The 19,518-nt window shown below is 36.6% G+C and overlaps 1 pseudogene; it reads right to left on the bottom strand.

Moving 5' to 3' along the window:
• The window catches only part of LOC124231523 (uncharacterized), a 168,463-nt pseudogene that overhangs the window by 131,815 nt on the left and 17,130 nt on the right, over positions 1-19,518 (bottom strand).

The following is a 19,518-nucleotide window of genomic DNA, read 5'->3' as shown; positions in this document are numbered from 1 at the left end:
CATACACTAAGTCGCCCTTCACCTATTTTCAAACTTTTCTAAAACTAGGGTAATCATAAAATTTATTTTTCAAACATGGAACACTTTTGAAAGTGAAAGGGAACATTAAAAATCTTGCAGAGATGGCAGGTATATGCCAGGACTGCCCCGGGAAAACCAGGGCATATGATCACTCAATTTATAACCAATCAAATCTACCCATCTTCACCTTAACCAATTGTTCATAACTGACCATCAAAAACTAACAAAATCTTATTACATCTCTCTCACTCAAAGCTGATAACATTAGCTAATTGGTTCAGGTGTAACCCTTACATTTTGATTCTTCTCTCGTAACTCAATCACGTAGATGCATGAATGATTTTCAGCGATTTTCACTCTCACTTCTTAGACATAGAAAAGTAGGAAATAAAAGTTTAGAAAAGTGAAACTTCCACTTTCCCATGCTCATACCAATTTTGAAAGATATGAGAGGAAAAGCAGAGGAAGGAAGAGCAAGGAGAGAGATGTCAACTAGATGCTTGGTAAGATGGGAAGGGTGACAACAAATTGCAGCAATAATACCTGAATACCTAGCTCAGTAATTTGGTTTTATAAACAGACTCAGATTTGATGAGGCTCCAAGTTATTAAGAACCACTAATCAGTTAACGTAATACCTATATGTTAACCAGACGCCAATGTATACTCTAGAATCCTGATATTTATAGATTTAGCATTTATGTTTTTGACTACTTATATGAGACCCAAGAGTCTATGACATATTCATTTGTGATTTTCCTGAGTCACAGATTTTGTTTATAATCTGAGTATGGCAGTAAACCAGTATCTAGCAGGTGATCCCAGTTGACTATAGTCAACACATTCACACCTTAAAATTGGCTTTCCTGTTCTTCACTCACCATTATTATGTATTTTATTGGGAGATTATTTATTGTAATAGTATCCAATAATGCAATGGATGGTGTTGTCTATACTGAAAAAATTCCCTCTCCCAAGAATCAGGGTCATTTGTATGCACAAGCAACTCTCTTCTAGTAGGCAAGCTCATTCAAACCCCAAAGTATAAGTCATAAGACTGTTTAGAGAAACTGAAATTTCGAGAGGGAAAGTTAGGTATTCTCACAGGGTAGCATGAAGCTATTTGAATTGATGGATAGTCCTTCTCCACTCCAGGAATTTTTCTATCTAAAGAATTTGGGCCCCTTGAATCGAAGCACTGCTTTCCCTGCACAGTGTTGGATAAACACTGAGAATTCATGTTCTGCAGGGTTCTTTTTCTCTTTGAGTGCTCACAAGCACCATTATGTCAAGTCAAGCAAGGTATGACATGATTGAATAGCCTGCAATTTTCTTTTACATCAATCATATTTCAGACATGTCTGCTTGAGGCTATATCCTGGTCACCTTGATCAGACACAGGCATATCCCAGTTCCCTAACATCAATCCATTTATAAGTCTCTTAGGGTATGGGCTGCTCATTTCAGCTTCCCCCATCTCTTATTACTATGAATTGCTTGATTTTTTCCTGTTTCAGTCTCTGAGTGAGACTTTATTCCAAAATTTGAGGCCTCCTTTCATAGCCACTATGTTCCAAATGCAGTTTTACGGAAAATTTACTTCAATATTTAGGCTTATTCTGTCTTTGAATAATTTAAACCCTTCATGGAAAATCAATTTTACTAATCCGCTAGCCATGATATACATTGTTAATCATAAGAAAGAGAGAAAATTGCGTTTGATATGAATAGAGGCAAAGAAAATGGAATAATAGATGTTTTGCCTATACAATCTAAGAATCTTTAAGGCTTTGTTTTTTAAAAATCTTTGTCTATTTTTTGGTAGGGGTTTCATTTGTGAGAGTAGGGATTGGTGTCACTATGTACTTTAGTTATCTATTACTTTGGTAACTCACTACTTCAAAACTTAGCGGCTTGAAATCATGGTTATTTTCTTCATGATTATGTGTTTGACTGGGCTCAACCACATGGTTCTCTCATATGTTACTGGCTAGAGTTATTCATGTGGTTGCCTTCATCTGAACATATGGGGCTTGGATGGGGCTGGATGTCAAAGAAGGACTCATTCTCATGTCTGGCAGTGATGTTGGCTGTCAGCTGGGTACATGGTTGGCCTCCATGTGGCCCTTCTCCCTCCAGGAGTCTAGACTTTCTTCCTCACGGCAGAGTAACCAGGTTCCAACAGAATGAAAGTAGAAGTTAATAGGCCTCTTAAAGCTTGGATACAGAACTGGCACAGCATCACTTTCACCATGTCTTACTGGTCAAAGCAAGTCACAGGACCAACCCAAACTTCAGGGGAATAGAAATAGTCTTCACCATTTGGTGAGAATAGAGGTGCATGTATGTAGGAATAGGTGTAATTTTAGACAGCCATCTTTGGAGATAATTTTTCAGTAATGTGGTGCCTACTTCTAACATAAAGCTGTCACTGGAAGGACAAAGGCAATATAACTATGAATATTGAAATCATGGAGGGAAAAATATATTGGATGTTTAACAAATTTTTCCTCCTAGTAATCCTGTTATAAATTGTTTAATAAAAGTTTTCCAAATTATCTTCTTTCAAGCTTGAAGTAAATCTTCAAGTCACCAGGTTAGTGTGGTATTTTGGGCATTTTCCCATCCTCTCATTTCTTGAGAAATGTGCATTCTGGGAAAAAGAGACTTTTGCCAAAAAAGAAAAGGTAAGTAAATTATAACCTTTCTCCATTCAGTAGAGATTTAACTAAGAAAATCAGGTATAAAGAATGTTTATCCAAACTTAGAAAGTAGTTAAAATCGTTGAGTTCAGCCTACATGGATTCATTTCTCCTAACCCAAAATTATACCCAGCAAATCATCATTAACTATAGGTCTTTATAATTAATATAGCTCTGTCTTATACAAAAATCTAATCAAACAAGTCTTATTTCTGAAAGGTTCTCAATGGCAACATTTAGTATTTCAAGAATATTCGACTTTTAAAAATAAAATTAAAAAAATAAAACTCATGAAGATGTTTCTTATTCTCCAACGTTTTATTATTTGAAAAGAATATTTTCCTCCGGGAAGTATAACAAGCCAGGAATCACTCAGAGCTAGAAATTCTGAAGACAGTTTGTCTGAGGAAAGAAGGGAGGAAATTCTTGAGTCTCCAAATGGCAAAGTACACTCACACAGCGGGGCGTGAATCATCAACACTGCTAGAAAGTTTTAATAGTCCTCATCTGACCAGGCACAGGAAATTTACTTGGTTCTGCTCCTTTTCACAATAATATATCCACTTCTCTTTATTTGGGCAACAATGATATTTTAGACTACTTATGCAGAATTGCTTAGAAGATATAAAATAAATATTTAAATTTTTAGAAATAAAGATCAACTTGTTCTATGCTGTATAATTAATATTTTTGGACTGTGGTTGACCACAGGTAACTGCAAACATGAAAAGAAAAATCACGGACAACAGGGGATTACTGTAGTTAATACATCATAGTCAACTTCCTCCCATAAACATTGTTTTTCTCTCCCAGTGGTGATGAGGCAGATACTGCCATTAATGTTCAATCTACCTCTGTCTTCTTCTCGACAAATACCCAAGTTTTGAAACAGATAAAACTCTTTACCAGTTTCAGAGGATGATTCATAATTGGACTAAAACTACATTAATATGGCCCTATCCTCCTTGCCTATAGTGAGTCGAGGGTTGGATATATACCTGGTTGTGCAAACCAGACTCAACAAAAATCTTTTAGGGGACTTTCATTTCCATGAGGAGAGTTTTGGCCCCTACTTTTTGCCTTTGGATGTAATTTTGATGTCATGACCCACAGCAGCCACCTTGAAGCTATAAGGAAATAGATAAGCACAAATACCAAAAGCCTACATAATAAGAATAGTAGAGCAGAAGGATAAAATAACCTGTTTTGAACTGCCTATCTTGATTTTATTTATGAAGTAATCAAATGTTGGCTTTGAATAAGTTAAAAGTTTTTATTGCATAAGCTATTATTCTCTGATTTTCTACTACCTACAGCCAAACAGGTTAATTGGTATAGATGAAAAGACATTTCTTTAGACACCAAGATAAATATAAGTAGTTATAAAGCTTTAAATTAAATTTTCTTATCTGTGGCTATATCTATAATGAAGTCTAAAGTTTAAAAAAATTTTTTTTTAAAAGTCAGTTAGAGCAGGGCTTTGGTAAATGTTAGGGATTTTTGGAAAAAAATCTTTCTTCCATTAGGAATGTTTGGGTCAAATTCACTTTATGAATTTTCTGTAACTTTTGTAGAGGTTCAATGTTACTTATTAATAGTCTACTGGTTACTATCAATTGATAAATGCAGCCAAACAAAGAAAAATACTGTTCAAACCTGGTCTCTTCAGCAGTTCAAATAAAGATATTTACGAGATAGGTGTCTGAAAAAATTCACAGGGCCAAGTGCCATATGTACATAGTACTGCTTCACTGTAATTGGATTCCTCCCCAACACTGGCCACCATGGTCCCTCAATTTTTCTAATTCTTTCTATATCCCCTCCAAAATCCTTTTCTAAAAGTAAAAACAAATCTTTGTTTTGGTGGTATTGTAGTCTCCTTATAAGACAAGCATATGTTTAAAGCACTTTGGTAATACAAGATGAAATTCAATAGAAATAAGTTTGCCATTAGAACCTTTGGCAAACTTGCAAGATAGGTTGAATTTATGTCTGGTGCCCTTTGCCTGGCCCTCTTTTTTGGATCTATTCATACTTTTATTTTATTTTTAAACTCTAGTCTCTTTTCTCCTTCCTTTGACTTTTGACATTGTCTTCTTTGTGGAAGATGCCAATAACCCTCTTTCCCTTCCCCCAAATGCTTATTAGTCCCCTAATTTTTGCAACTGATATCATTTAAAAAGAAAATAATTTAAATTCATTCACATTAAAGAATGGCTGGCTGATAAACTCAACTACCCCCATAATTATTTTTATTTTAAAACAAGGAGATTATTAACCTAAATTACACTCATTAGAAAAGCAGCTGGCATATAGGACTAAATTTCCATCTAAGCTCTGTGTGAAACTGACCATGCCACTCATTTTCACCAGGACCCACTTTTATCATCTTTTAAAAGACATTTGAATTAAAAAATTCTTCCAGCTTCTAAGAAAAAAAGCCAATATCGTATGATTCTTTACATACAGGAAAAGGATAATTTTGAGTTAGGGGACCTGCATATTATACCTTTTCTGGAACACATGTATGAATGATCTGGCAAACTGTCCCTACAAATTTTCTTAGCTTTGACCAAAAAGGTGGTAATACTAAAAAATAAAAATAACTAAACATTTAATTTAATTTAAACAAGAAAATTCTCACACTCAAGTTTTTCTGGTTAGTAATTAGCTCCCCAAAAAAGTTTGCTATTACCAGATTGAGAATGAATAAAGATTTATGTGGTGGTGATATTTTATCGTTGTGTTCATTTATTCTTTAAGGACAAACTCCAGCACAGTCAGAGCCACTTGACAGGTATGAAAGACCAGCAGCTGTAGAAACACACTGTCTCCTGCAGGAAACCCCACACCTGCATGTAGAAGGCGTTGGTCCACATAGAAAACTTGAAACTTTCACTGTAATCTATGGCTTTCCTTTGAAATTTGACTTGCTACTGTGTCCTAAGTAAACAGTGACAATAGTTAGGGCTAGCGTGACTCCTTCAAGCAAACAACTCCAGTTACAAAGAGGTAAAAAAATATTATGTGGGTTTTAATTGGCTAGATTTACCATCTCTCTACTGTATGTGATGAAAGGTTACCAGATGAAGAAAAGCAGCAGTAAATTCTAGTTATTGCTCAGGAAATTGCTGTAGCACTTCATTTTAAATGCAATTCAAAGCGAAATGCTATTAATAAAAAGGCTCATGACATGAAAAGTTTATTTTAGAGTGGTATAATGCAATTTAGGGGGATGCTGGAATTCCAGGGTGGGATGTTAGACTATCTACAGAGCAGGAAATGATTTGCATTAGGGGAAACTTGAACATAATTGAAATCAGTTAGGAAGTATGGATAACAGGGAATCTAGTGTTTTTACAATGCTCTCTTTCTCCCTCAGGATGCTCACTACTAAATAGCTGGGGGAAAAGTTTTAAAATATCATTTACATCATGAGAGGTAGCTTAGAGGTATATGAGATTTAAATTTAATCTGAAACTGATGAATGGCAGAATCTTAGTACTGTGTTGACAAATTTTTGTGGAATGGTATAGAAGTATAAAGTAGAACAATGGATCCTTAGCTTTGCCAAGATTTCCAGTGTGGCTTCCAAATTTTTCCAATACCCTTTGGACATATCCTATGGCATATATTCATGCAATATATTTTAATGCTAGGTTTTAAGCATTTTCCTAAGATGTCATTTGCATGAAGAAAACATGAACACAGCCAAAATCTCAATCCATTTCTTATTGCACCCAGGATCCTGATCCAGTTCTCTGTAGAGCAAGATTTAAGATTACTCACTCATTTCAACATGTAAAATTAGAAGATACTTATGTTAGATGATGGATACTTGATACCCACATGGGGATATAAATGGAAAAACAAAACAAAATACAAAAACTGTACCATTCTGTTTTTGTATGCAAAATGATTTCTTTGATTTAGACTTTTTGGCAACTATTTATAAAACACAGCTTTCTTTGTGACAGACTGCCTCTCTAATGTTATAACCATATTAAACTAAATAATTTAGGAAAGAATGGAGAGGTCTGTTTCTCATTGCACTCAAGAGAACACACAATGGTTATACCAAGTTTCTAATGAATTCATTGGTTTTGGGGTGCATGTTGGTAGGTACTGCCTTTCTTGTTGAAGAGAAGATCTATTGACATTTGTTTCCCGTGGGACTCACTGCATGCTGCCATGTCTCTCACCACTGAGTTTTCTCCTGGCCTTCAGCATGCCCTGCATCACTCTTACACTCAAGACTGAATATACACAAGGTAGCTTGCCCAGAGGAACTTCAATCTTCCATTCTTTGATCACCAGGATCTGGCTGTGTTTCAGGCTTTCAATTCACTGTAATCATAGCCAGTAATGTAGCATTTGAATGAAATTAATAAATAATAATAATACAAAACTGCAAGCTGCTACTATGATTGATCTAAAATACAGACATTGCCGTTGGGCCAATATTTTAATCCTGATGTCTGTACATTGAAGACTCAGCATATCCACCTGCAAGCAAGGAGACAGAGAGCAAACCCTCTTGACTTTCATTCTTTTTTACCCAAAATCAGAGAGCATCTTCTGTTTAAAGAGCAGAATTCTATAGCAACTTTCATCTTTTCATTACTAAATAATTACATGGAGGGCATGTAAACTTTGCTGTTAAATGTGCATCTAGAGGGTTTATAGGAACCCATCCTTGTCAAAGTTTTACAAAGCATGTTTCAATACTCCTATCTCACTTGGTCTTCAAAGCAACTCTATTTCCCCACTTCATGATGTGAAAAGTGAAATGCAGTAAAAAAAAAAAAAAAAAAAAAAAAGGCTTGTCCATGGTTACAAAGCTGGTAAGAGTCAGAACCAGGAGAACACAGATCTTCTCTATCCTGGTAAATGCTCTTTCTAGCCTGTGACACTGCTTATCAAAGCTCTTCAATAGTTGGTCTTCATTGCTAAATTCATAGCATTTAGCTGACCCTACAATTTGGTTCATAATTTTACACACATCTTCCTCCATGCCTTTTGAGGGAGAAGTTCCTCTCCAACATAGTGGTTTCTGGCTTATTTTCACACAGGCTTCTGAACACAATTAGAACTTAATGACTCCAGAGTTTCCTAGAACTGGTATTCTTTTCTGAAATGAGTTACCCAGATCTTTTTTATGCACAGCTGCATGAAATGAAATGGAAATATGAGATCACCATTCTTCATTCTCTTGCTCAAATTCAGATCTGCAAATATGTTCTGAAAGCCTACTGTGTGCCAGATACTGGGCTATATGTTTTTAGATATAAGTATTAAAGAAAATACTTGATACTATATCAGCTCTGGCTGGCCTCAAACACTCTTCTGACCTAGCCTCAGGGTTTTGCTATCTTTTTCTGAAAGAGAAACTGGCTTAACATTTGCTGAAGCTCAGATTTACTGATGTTGAATGCTTTGTAAATCCAATAAATACAGTTCGGAAATTTCGATGTTGATCTTTTTATTCTTCTCTTATCTGGCCAGCTGCAGAGATCATGAGCACTCTGGCCCGTGAGGTTGAGAAGCACATGGCTGGTCAGTCCCTGTCTGGTTGAGAGGCGGTCTGCAGTCCAAAAAGAAATAGGCTCAAGTGCTGCCAGTAAAATATGGACACAGGAGTCTTATGCCATCAGAGTCATCTTTTTGACCCTTGATAATCTTGATAAAAGAAACATGACTACATGCTTATGTTAAGCAAAAAATGTGTAATCTCTGAGTAGTATCTTTAAGGATTGTGATGGACTGCTTTGTCTTTTAGGAAACTAACTCTAATAATAGTGTTGACAATAAGTTGGGGAAAATGGAAACAGAGGTAAGTTAGGAGAGTATTGCAGTAATCTAAACAAAAGAAAAATAGGAGCTGAAAGACTGGAGACGCAGTAAGAACACTGAGTAGCTAAAATATTCAGTAACATTTTTAGATATGATAAAGGATAAAAATGGGAAGATATTTCAAAGTTTCTAGTTGAGAGACAATGAAAAATGATGTTCTTAGCATAGATAAATAGAAGAACATCGGTTCAGAAAGAACATATGTTTAGCTTCTAGAAAGATTAGTTTGAGTTCACTTTGAAACATCTATGGTGGGTGGTAGTGGTGGGGAACGAGTGCTCAAGAAAGGTTGAGGATGACAATTTGGAGGTCAACAATGTTTAGGATCAAAGTCATGGTCATTTAGTGTGATAAGACTATAGTCCATGCATGAAAACTGAAGAAGAACAATTAAAGATGGAAGAGAGCCAAGAAAGGATCTGAGGCAGCATTCTGATAAGTATAGAAAATGAAGGAGAATGTGATAGCAAAAGAAGCTGAAAAGAGATTTTTTTAAATGTCAAATTCTGCCAAATTCAATTAAGAAAATCACTAAAAAGCCTGCTTTGAATTTAAAAAAGTTTTCCAGGCAGCTTAAAGAGAGTAGTTTATTTACAATGATGGAAACAGAAGTCAGATTGCAGGGCACTGGGGAATGGATAGAAGGAAGTGCAGACAGTTCATAGGAAAATAATCTTTCAAGAAGCTAACCCAAAAGGCTAAGGGATGAACATTCATTGCTAGGAAATAAAAAGATTTGGATTGAAGAATAAAGTTAAACCACAAAAATAAAAGTCATTGTAATTAAAGCATTCTGGTTCTTTACATTTTCTATAAATATTATAAAATGGTGGACGCTAGGTTTATAAAAGAAACTCCCATTGTGCAGAGAAAAATCTACACCCTATTAAGTACAGATATTTAGCTTGCTAGTGTTGAAATTTAAACTTGGAATTATTCAGGACAAATGGGCAAGTATAAACTAAAACCTACAATTATCATTTCCACAGTCTTTGGCAAAGCAGCTAATATCAGAATACCGACACTACAAAGTAAACGAAGGTAGATCTAGCTATCAAAATAACAATAATTAGAACTGTTTAAATAAACTAAAATTTCAGTAGACATTGTTACAGCAAGATCCCCACGGCTTAGGTGGTTAGCTTATGAGGCATTTCTATTTCTTACTTTAAATAGATCAATGTTAGAATGTCCTGACCAGTGCATCAAATGTTATTTGGGATAGAATGGATCTCTATAGGTCTCTAAGAAAAAATTGACTTTGTGGTTTTAACATTCACCATCATTTTAACAAATGCACATGTTTATAGAGGATTGTATATATCTATACATAGTTATTACATTTTATAGATGTCCAACTACTCTTTTCTTTGCTTTCTTCCAAGATAATAAATTTCACTCTGAACATGTGGTCTCAAGCTAGAGAAAACTCTCCACACTTCATTGTGGCTAGGTGGGGTCCCTCTTAACCTCATCTTCCCAGTTAAAGTGAAATGTTTTAAAATTACTTTCCCTTCCTTGCATTCTCCTCCATTGCCACAAAATAGAACAGTGACATGCCTAAGACCCAGCTTTTGTGGGGTTTTTTTGAGGTATATTTTACGTAGTGTAAATACATTTTTATCCACTCTTTTATTGATGGGAATGTGGTTGTCTCTAGTTTGGGGCTTTTATGAGAACAGTTGCTATGAATAATCTTGTTAAAATTTTTGTGTGAACATATGTTTTCATTCTTCTCAAGTTAATATCTAGAACGGAATTACTGGGCTATAGGGAAAGTGTGTGTTTAAATTGTATTATAGAAACTGTCAGAACAATTTCCAAAGTTATTGTACTACATTACATTCCCATGAGCAAAGTATGTAGGACCAGGTTTCCAGCATGCAGATGAAGACAACACTGGAAGGGATGAGGAAGCAACTATGTGGGAGGAAACTTGCTCCTTGAATGGAACAATCCCCCACCACCTTGGACCACTTACTTCAGCTCTCTTTCATGAAAGTAAGATAAATAGTGACATATCAAGGGGATGGAAGAATGAGTTCTCTACCCATACCATGGGAGTACATTTTTTTATAGAGAATTTTTTAACAATAAAAATCAGCTAAAATTCAATCTGCTTTTTTTGTCATCCTATACTGCATTTCTAAACAATGTCAGTGATACTGACAAGGAATATTCCTGTATACAAGGGCAGGCTACTCATATGCCCCATCCTTGGAGTATCACTGAAATAAATGGCTATCTTGCTCAAGCCACTGTATATTTTTAAATACTCATCTATTCTTGAAATTTTTCTCTAAAATATCTTGATTTTAGATCTACATTCTTGGATCATTACATACTTTCTTAGAACTATACAAATATTGTGCCAGTGTCTAGTGTTACTGATAAATAAAAATAAATTAAATTTTAGGGTGTATTCTTAAACATTTGAGTTATGAACTACAAATAATCAAATCAAGTAGTCTATTACTTACTTTTAATATTACACAGCCAGGATCTGTTTTATGGAATTAATACTTTCACAGGAAATTAGAGGTACCTTATATTTAAAAATACAGAAACCTGCATTACACAGCAGTAATTTAGGCCGTCATCCTGTTTGTTAATCTTGAGCAGTAGAGTCCACCCCAGCAGCACTTGCAGAGCATCATATCAAGGGTTATTACAGTTCTGTAACCTCTCTTTGTCAATCACCTCTCAGCCTGACCAAATAAAGTGAAGCCAACACCCAAATCAATCCTCATTCACAACACTTTACATTCTCGAACAATGACCTTGCTGTTTGGCTGCCTTTAACACCTTTACTTCAAACTTGGGATTGAATATGTCTTCCCTTTGAGTTACAACCTTGACTTCTCCTAAGTGTAATTCTTCTCCATGACAAGGACACATCCACAGAATAGATTAGTACACTCCCTGGCACTCACTACATGTGATACAAAACTAGCACTTATATGAACAGAAGAAAGTACAAGAAAGCTCTATTCTCGCTTGATTTAATAAGCAGAATTTGGGTTTTTTGGACCTTGGAACAGAATAAAATAAATTGTACAAATACCTATCTGCTTTAAAAACATATTTGTATATACACCTTGTCCAGGTTGTCCAGGCAAAGAACTCCAGTACCACACCTGTAGATGAACGAGTTTCATTTATTACTCACTGCAGAAAGAGAAAACAAACATCATGGGGTACCATGGAGCATCATAGCAAGAGGATATCAGAAAGGACTTATCAGATTTGAGCTTGTTTTCAGTGGTCTGGGGGAACTTTTAAAGATGTGGGGCTTTAAGCTAGATTGGATGTTGTCATGAAGGGAGGATAATTTTACCTTCGGGCATCTTAATAGATCTTATGTAGGAGCAAATACTAAGCAAAGCTAAAGCAGTAACTGGTAAAGAAGCAGCAGTCACTCATATCAACCAGGATGGGGGAATGGTTGATCTTTTTTAAGATTGAAGATATGTGATTCACGCTTTTGTCTGTGTTCAGACATGATTATATAATCGACTGATCTTTCTTTAAATCAAGCCATCATAGTCAGAGTTTACTTGTCTGATGTTGATGTTCTGAGACAACAGGACATTAATACTTATGAGTGCCAGGCCAGCTCCTTGATATCTGCAGTGGCTTTTGTCCTTCTGTATCAGTTTTCTACTGCTGCCATAACAAATTATCACAAATATATTGGCATAATACAAAATTATTATCTTACATTCCTGTAGGTCAGAAGTCCAACAAGAGTTAAAATAAAAGTGTTGGCAGGACTGTGTTCCCTTCAGGATGCTGTGAGGGAGAATCCATGTCCTGAAATTTTCCAGCTCGTACCTCTAACAGCTGCATTTCTGGGCTCATGGTCCCCTTCCTCTGTCTTCAAAGTCATCAGGTCAAGTACTTCTCACATCACATCACTCTAACCTCCTCTTCTTCTATTTTTAAGGATCCTTTTGACGACATTGGGCCTACCTGGATAATCCTGGGTAATCTCCCCATCTCAAAGTCCTTAAAAGCAATCATATCTGAAAAGTCCCTGTTGTCTTTCAAAGTAGCATATTCATGGTTCTAAGGATTAGCTTGTGGACATTTTAGAGGGACCCTTATTCTGTCCACCATACCATCAATCTCTGGTGTTTATTATCCATTTCAAATTTTCTTATACAATTAGAAAGAAGTTCACATAAAAGAAAAAAAAATCCAAATTAAGGGGCCTTGGTTTGGTTTATCCAGTGGTTCAGAAGTGTCAAAGACTCAAGTTCCTTTCTTCTCTCAGGTCTCTTGTCCACTTCACCCTTAGGTACTCGTCATTGTTAGCATGGCTTCTAGTACCAATCCTGGATACATGCTTCCTAGTTGTCAGTTAAAAGGTGAACATTGACTGGCTTCCAATGCCTCTCTTTTAAGTGTGAGAAAGTTTGTTCTTTTCTAAATCTCCTCGCAAACCACTTCTCAGCTCATTAGTTCAAATTGCCTAGGCCTGCCCATCTTGAATTAATCATTGGCAAAGGAGATAGACTGACATTAATTGTTTTTAGCATATCAGTTGAGGTGCAATGGGGAGTTACTCCAATTGTCCATCTCATTATCTAGAGTTCTTATCAGCACTGGGTCCATTGAATTAAAAAGAAATTAGGAGAGAGATGTCAAGGTATAGGTGGACTCTGAACTCACCTCCTCCCATGGACACAACAAATTTACAACTACTCCAGGAGCAATCACCCCTGAGAGAAAACTGAAAGCTCGAGAAAAATAACTCCCACAACAAGAGTCAGTCCTGACTGAGGTGGAAGCCTCAGAAATTCCTTTCTGGAAAGAAAAAAAAAAAAGCCAAGCCACCTTCACAAGCTGCTGGGCTTCATGGCCTGCCAGGAGTAATCTTAAGGTACATAGCCCTCCCTGGAGGGGGACCTGAGTGGGGGAGTATTATGGCTATCAGCATCCTTTGGACTCAGCACAACTGAGATGAGTGTCGTAATATCTGGCTTTTCTGACTATTAACCACAATGAGAAATATCCCCAGAAAATATATCGGACATAAGGGGGTAAAAGCCAACTCTCAAAAGACCCATGAACAAATTCACCAGTTTCAGAAAGCAACCTAAAATCACCAGAAAGAAAGGTGCACAGTCCTTTGGTGAAGAGACTCACCTGATAGGCTCTGGGTGCACCTTGGTGAGAGGTGAGACCTCTCCAGAGACTGAGACATTGGTGGCAGCCATTATTGTGACCTAGTACAGGTGTGCTGACACAGATACTGGGAGATGTTATTGGAGTTCTTACTGAAGTCTACTTCCTCTAGTGGATGGCCTGCCCCACCCACTAGAGCACCAATTTAATTCAGTTCAGCCAGGACAGGCAGTCTGCTCTAGGGACGAGCCCTATGCAACAAGAAAGCCCTCAGGAAACTTGTGGGCCTGCATAGGCTGGGTGCCTGGATCCACTGCAGCCAAGTGAGTGGGTCCGCCTCCAGGGGACAAGGTGTCCATGAGGAGTGGGTGGGTTACTTGGGACATTGGTCTAGTGTGTGGGGCCTCTGCAGTGGGACAACCGGGTCCACTTCAGGGGATCATGACATGTAGACAAGACAGGACTGTGTTGACAGTGTGTGTGGCCCTGTGGGTGGAAGAACTTGTCAGCTGCAAAAGTGTTGTGCTTCTCAAACAGTCACATAGGGGATTGGCTCCACCTTCCAAAGCCTGAAACAATTAGGTGTTCCCATACTGGGGGCCAGCCCCAATCAGCTGCAACCCTGAGAGCACTGACAAGAGCCTTGCAGGCTGGAGGCCTAAAGCAATTGTAAGCTCATGAGCCTAGTAACAAGCCACGCTGGGGGCATATGCACTTAACAGAAAAATTGCAACAGGAATGTGATATTAGGCCTTGCAGCCAACTCTGCTGGGGCTCCCTATGCCTGATAAAAGATTCATAGCAGCCACACACAGGTGAGCATTACAACCAGCTAGCCAAAGGGACAGCCTAGCCTCCCTGGGCATCCGCAGCAACAGCAATCCTGTCATAATAGAAGGACACATGTAGCCCACATAGAGGTCACTCCTGAAACATTTGGAACTGGTGATGAGAGGGAAGCACATTGCTGGGCCTCATAAGGCATCTCTTAGACAAGGCCAACTCTCCAAGATCAGGAGACATAGCTGAACCACCTAATACATAGATATAAGCACAGAGAAAGAGGCAAAATGAGGAGGCAAAGGAATTTACGCCAAGTAAGGGAAGAGGACAAAACCCCAGGAAAACAACTAAATGAAAAAGAAATATACAATCTACCCAACAGAGTTCAAACAAAATGTCACAAGGATGCTCACTGATCTTGGGAGAAGAATGGATGAGCTCAGTGTGAACATGAACAAAAAAAATGGAAAATATAAAAAAAGAACCTATCAGAAACAAAGAATAGAACACTGGAAATGAAAAAATTGACTAGAGGGACTCAATAACAGAGTAGATGATACAGAAGAATGGATCAGTGAGCTAGAGGAAAGATTAAAGGAAATCGCCCAAGCTGAACAGACAAAAGAAAAAGGAATTAAAAAGAACGAGGACAGTCTAAGCAACCTCTGGGACAAGATCAAGTTCACTAACATCTGTATTATAGGTGTCTCAGAAGGAGAAGAGAAAAACAAAGGGGCAGAGAATCTATTTGAAGAAATAATAGCTGAAAACTTTCCTAACGTAAGGAAGGAAACAGACACCCAGGTACAGGCAGCACAGAGAGCAGCAAACAAGATAAACCCAAAGAGGCCCACACCAAGACACGTTATAATTAAATGTCAACAATTAAAGATAAAGAGAGAATCCTAAAAGCTGCAAGAGAAAGGAACAAGTTACATACAAAGAAAACCTCATAAGGCTATCTACTTTTTATCAGCAGAAACTTTACATGCTAGAAGGAAGTGGCGTGATATACTTGAAGTGCTGAAAGGAAAAAACCTACAGTCAAGAATACTCTACTCAGTAAGGTTGTCATTCAGAATGCAAGGAGAGATAAAGAGTTTCCCAGACAAGCAAAAACTAAAGGAGTTTATCACCAAGAAACCAGTTTTATAAGAAATGCTAAAGGGACTTACTTCAGTGGGAAATAGAAGACAATAAATGGGAATAAAAAATTATCATAGCACAACCAGAAGGACCTACAACTAGAATATACAACTGTGTACTGAGGGGCTTGGGGAGAAGAAGAAGAAAAAGAAAAAAAATAAAATTATCGAAAAAAGGTCAATAAAATCACTGCTATGGGCAAAAATACATTAAAGGTGGCAGATCAACCACCTATGAAGATAATATGAAGGTCACAAGACAAAAGTACTAAAATTACCTATTTCCATGATAAGAGGGTAATGGACACACACACACACACAAAACAGATTAGATATGATATCAAAAACATAACATGTGGGAAGAGGGAGTGAAAATGTAAAGCTTTTAGAAAGAATTCAAACTAAAGAGACCATCAACTTAACATAGATTGCTATATATGTAGGTTATTATACATGAACCTCATGGTAATCGCAAACGACAAACCTATAATAAATACACAAAAAATTAAGAGAAGGAATGTAAATGTAGTACTAAAGAAAGTCATCAAGCCATAAATGAAGAAAGCAAGAGAAGAAGAAAGGAACAGAGAAGAACTACTAAAACACGCAGAAAAAAGTAAAAAAAAATGGCAATAAGTACATATTTATCAATAACTACTTTAAATGTCAATGGAATAAAACTTCCAATCAAAAAGCATAGGGTGGCCTACTGGATGAAAAAACAAGACCCATATATATGCTGCATACAAGAGATGCACTTCAGACCTAAAGACACTCACAAACTGAAAGTGAAGGGGTGGTAAAAGATACTCCATACAAATTGCAAAGAAAAGAAAGCTGGGGTAGCAATACTTATATCAGACAAAACAGACTTTAAAACAAAAACTAACAAGAGACAAAGAAGGGCATTACATAATGATAAAGGGAACAATTCAAGAAGAGGATAAAACACTTGTAAATATCTATGTGCCCAACATAGCAGCACTTAAATATATAAAGCAATTATTAACAGACATAAAAGGAGAAATAGACAGTAATGCAATAATACTAGGGGACTTTAATGTACCACTTACACCAATGTGATCATCCAAACAGAAGATTAATAAGGAAACATTGGCCTTAAATGACACATTAGGCCAGATGGACTTAGTAGATATATAGAACATTCCATCCCCAAACTGCAGAATACACATATTTTTCAAATGCACATGGAACATTCTCCAGGATTGATCACATATTAGGCTGCAAAACAAGTCTCAATAAATTTTAGAACCTTGAAATAATACTAAGAATCTTTTGTGACTATAATGGTATGAAATTAGAAATCAACCTCCAGAAGAAAACTGGAAAACCCACAAATATATGGAGATTAAACAAAATGCTATTGAACAAAAATTGGGTCAATGAAGAAATCAAGGGAGAAATAAAAGACACCTAGGTACGATGAAGATGTAAATATGACATACCAAAATTTATGGGATACAGCAAAAGCGGTTCTAAGAGGGAAGTTTATAGCAGTACAAGCCTACCTCAACAAACAAGAAAAATCTCAAATAAACAATCTAAAAGTGATACTAAATGAACCAGGAAAAGGAGAACAAACAAAAGCCCAAATTGGTGGAAGGAAGGAAATAATAAAAATCAGAGCAGAAACAAATAAAATAGAAACTAAAAAATAATGGAAAAAAAAATCAATGAAACCAAGAGCTGGATCTTTGAAAAGATAAACAAAATTGACAAATCTTTAGCCAGACTCACCAAGGAAAAAGAGAGAAGGCTCAAAATAAATAAAATTAGAAATGAAAGAGGAGAAATTACAACAGAGTCCTCAGAAATAAAAAAGATTATGAGAGAATACTATGAAAAGCTATACGCCAACAAATTGGATAATCTAGAAGAAATGGATAAATTCTTAAAAACATACAACCTTCCAAAACTAAACCAAGAAGATATACAGAATTTAAATAGACCAATCACCAGTAAGGAGATCAAAACAGTAATCAAAACCTCCCAAAAAATAAAACTCCAGGACCAGGAGTCTTCCCCGGTGAATTCTACCAAACATTCAAAGGCTTAATACCTACCCTTCTCAAACTCTTCCAAAAAATTGAGGGGGATAGGAAGATTCCTAATTCATTCTATGAAGCCAACATCACCCTGATAACAAACCAGAAAAGGACAACACAAACAAAGAAAATTACAGGCCAATGTCACTGAGGAACATCAATGCAAATATCCTCAACAAAATACTAGCAAATTGAATACAACAGTACGTTAAAAAGATTATACACCATGATCAAGTGGGATTTATTCCAGTGATGCAGGGATGGTTCAACATCCACAAATCAATCAATGTGATACACCACGTTAATAAAGTGAAGAATAAAAATCACATGTGATCATCTCAATTATGCACAGAAAGCATTTAACAAGATACAGCATCCATTTAGGATAAAAACTCTGAATAAAATGGGTATAGAAGAAAAGTGTATCAATAATAAAGGCCATATATGGCAAACCCACAGCTAATATCATTCTCAATGGAGAAAAACTGAAAGCTAGCCCACTAAGAACAGGAAACATACAAGGATGCGCACTTTCACCACTCTTATTTAGCATAGTATTGGAAGTCCTTGCCAGAGCAATTAGGCAAGAAAAAGGAAAGCCTTCTCCCTGTATTTTAGCACCACTCTACTAAAGACTTGTTTTTGCAGTTCCTTTTATACACTAGATCACGTCCACCTTTTAACAAAAAATTGCAAGGCATACTGAGAGGCAAAAGACACAATTTGAAGAGATATGGCAAGCATCATAACCAGACCCAGATATTGCAGGGATGTTGGAATTATCAGATCATGAATTTAAAACAAATGTGATTCCTACATTAAGAGCTTTAATGGAAAAAGTAGACAAGATGACAAAACAAATGGATAATGTAAGCAGAGAGATGGAAGTTCTAAGAAAGAATTAAAAAGTGCTAGAAATTTTTAAAAAATCCACTAATAGAAGTGACAAATGCCTTTGATAGTCTCACTAGTAGATTGGACATGGCCAAAGAAGGAATCTCTCAGTGTGAGGAACTACCAATAAAAACTTCCCAAACTGAAAAGCAAAGAAAAAAGACTGCAGAACAAAACAATAAAAAACAGCAAAGAATATCAAAGAACTGTGAGACAACTACAAAAATTGTAACACACACTTAATAGGAATACTAAAAGGAGAAAAAAGAGAAACAGAAGCAATATTTGAAGAAATAAAAATAGAGATTGAGGGGCTGGACCCGTGGCCGAGTGGTTAAGTTCTCACATTTTGCTTCAGCGGCCCAGTGATTTGCTGGTTTGGATCCTGGGTGTGGACGTGGCACTGCTCTTCAAGCCATACTGAGGTGGCATCCCACATGCCACAACTAGAAGGACCCACAGCTAAAAATACACAACTATGTACCAGGGGGCTTTGGGGAGAAAAGGGAAAAATTTAAAAAAATCCTTAAAAAAAATAGTGATTGATTTATCCCAAATTAATGTCAGACACCAAACCACAAATGCAGGATGCTGAGAACACCTAGTAGGATAAATGCCAAACAAACTCTCCGTAGGCATATCATATCAAACTGCAAAAAATCAAAGATAAAAGAAAAATACACTAAAAGGACAATTAACTGGCTCCAAACATTCTTCCCATTAATGTTAGGTAGAGTTCCCCACTATTTATATCTCAATCTATCTCTTCTTCAAAAAAAGTAAAAGAGAAGAGATTTTTACATGAATCAAATCAACACTTAGTGTACTTAGTGTTAGGCATCAGAGAAGTGATTTCACAGTAAGAGTTCAACAGTCAATTTTACTGAAATAACAGGCTTTGAATTCACACACATCTGAATTTAAC

Source organism: Equus quagga, chromosome 21, assembly GCF_021613505.1.
Source record: "Equus quagga isolate Etosha38 chromosome 21, UCLA_HA_Equagga_1.0, whole genome shotgun sequence".
Lineage (NCBI taxonomy): Eukaryota > Metazoa > Chordata > Mammalia > Perissodactyla > Equidae > Equus > Equus quagga.
Note: the sequence above shows the minus strand (reverse complement) of the source record. Positions and strands in the feature narration are given on the sequence as shown.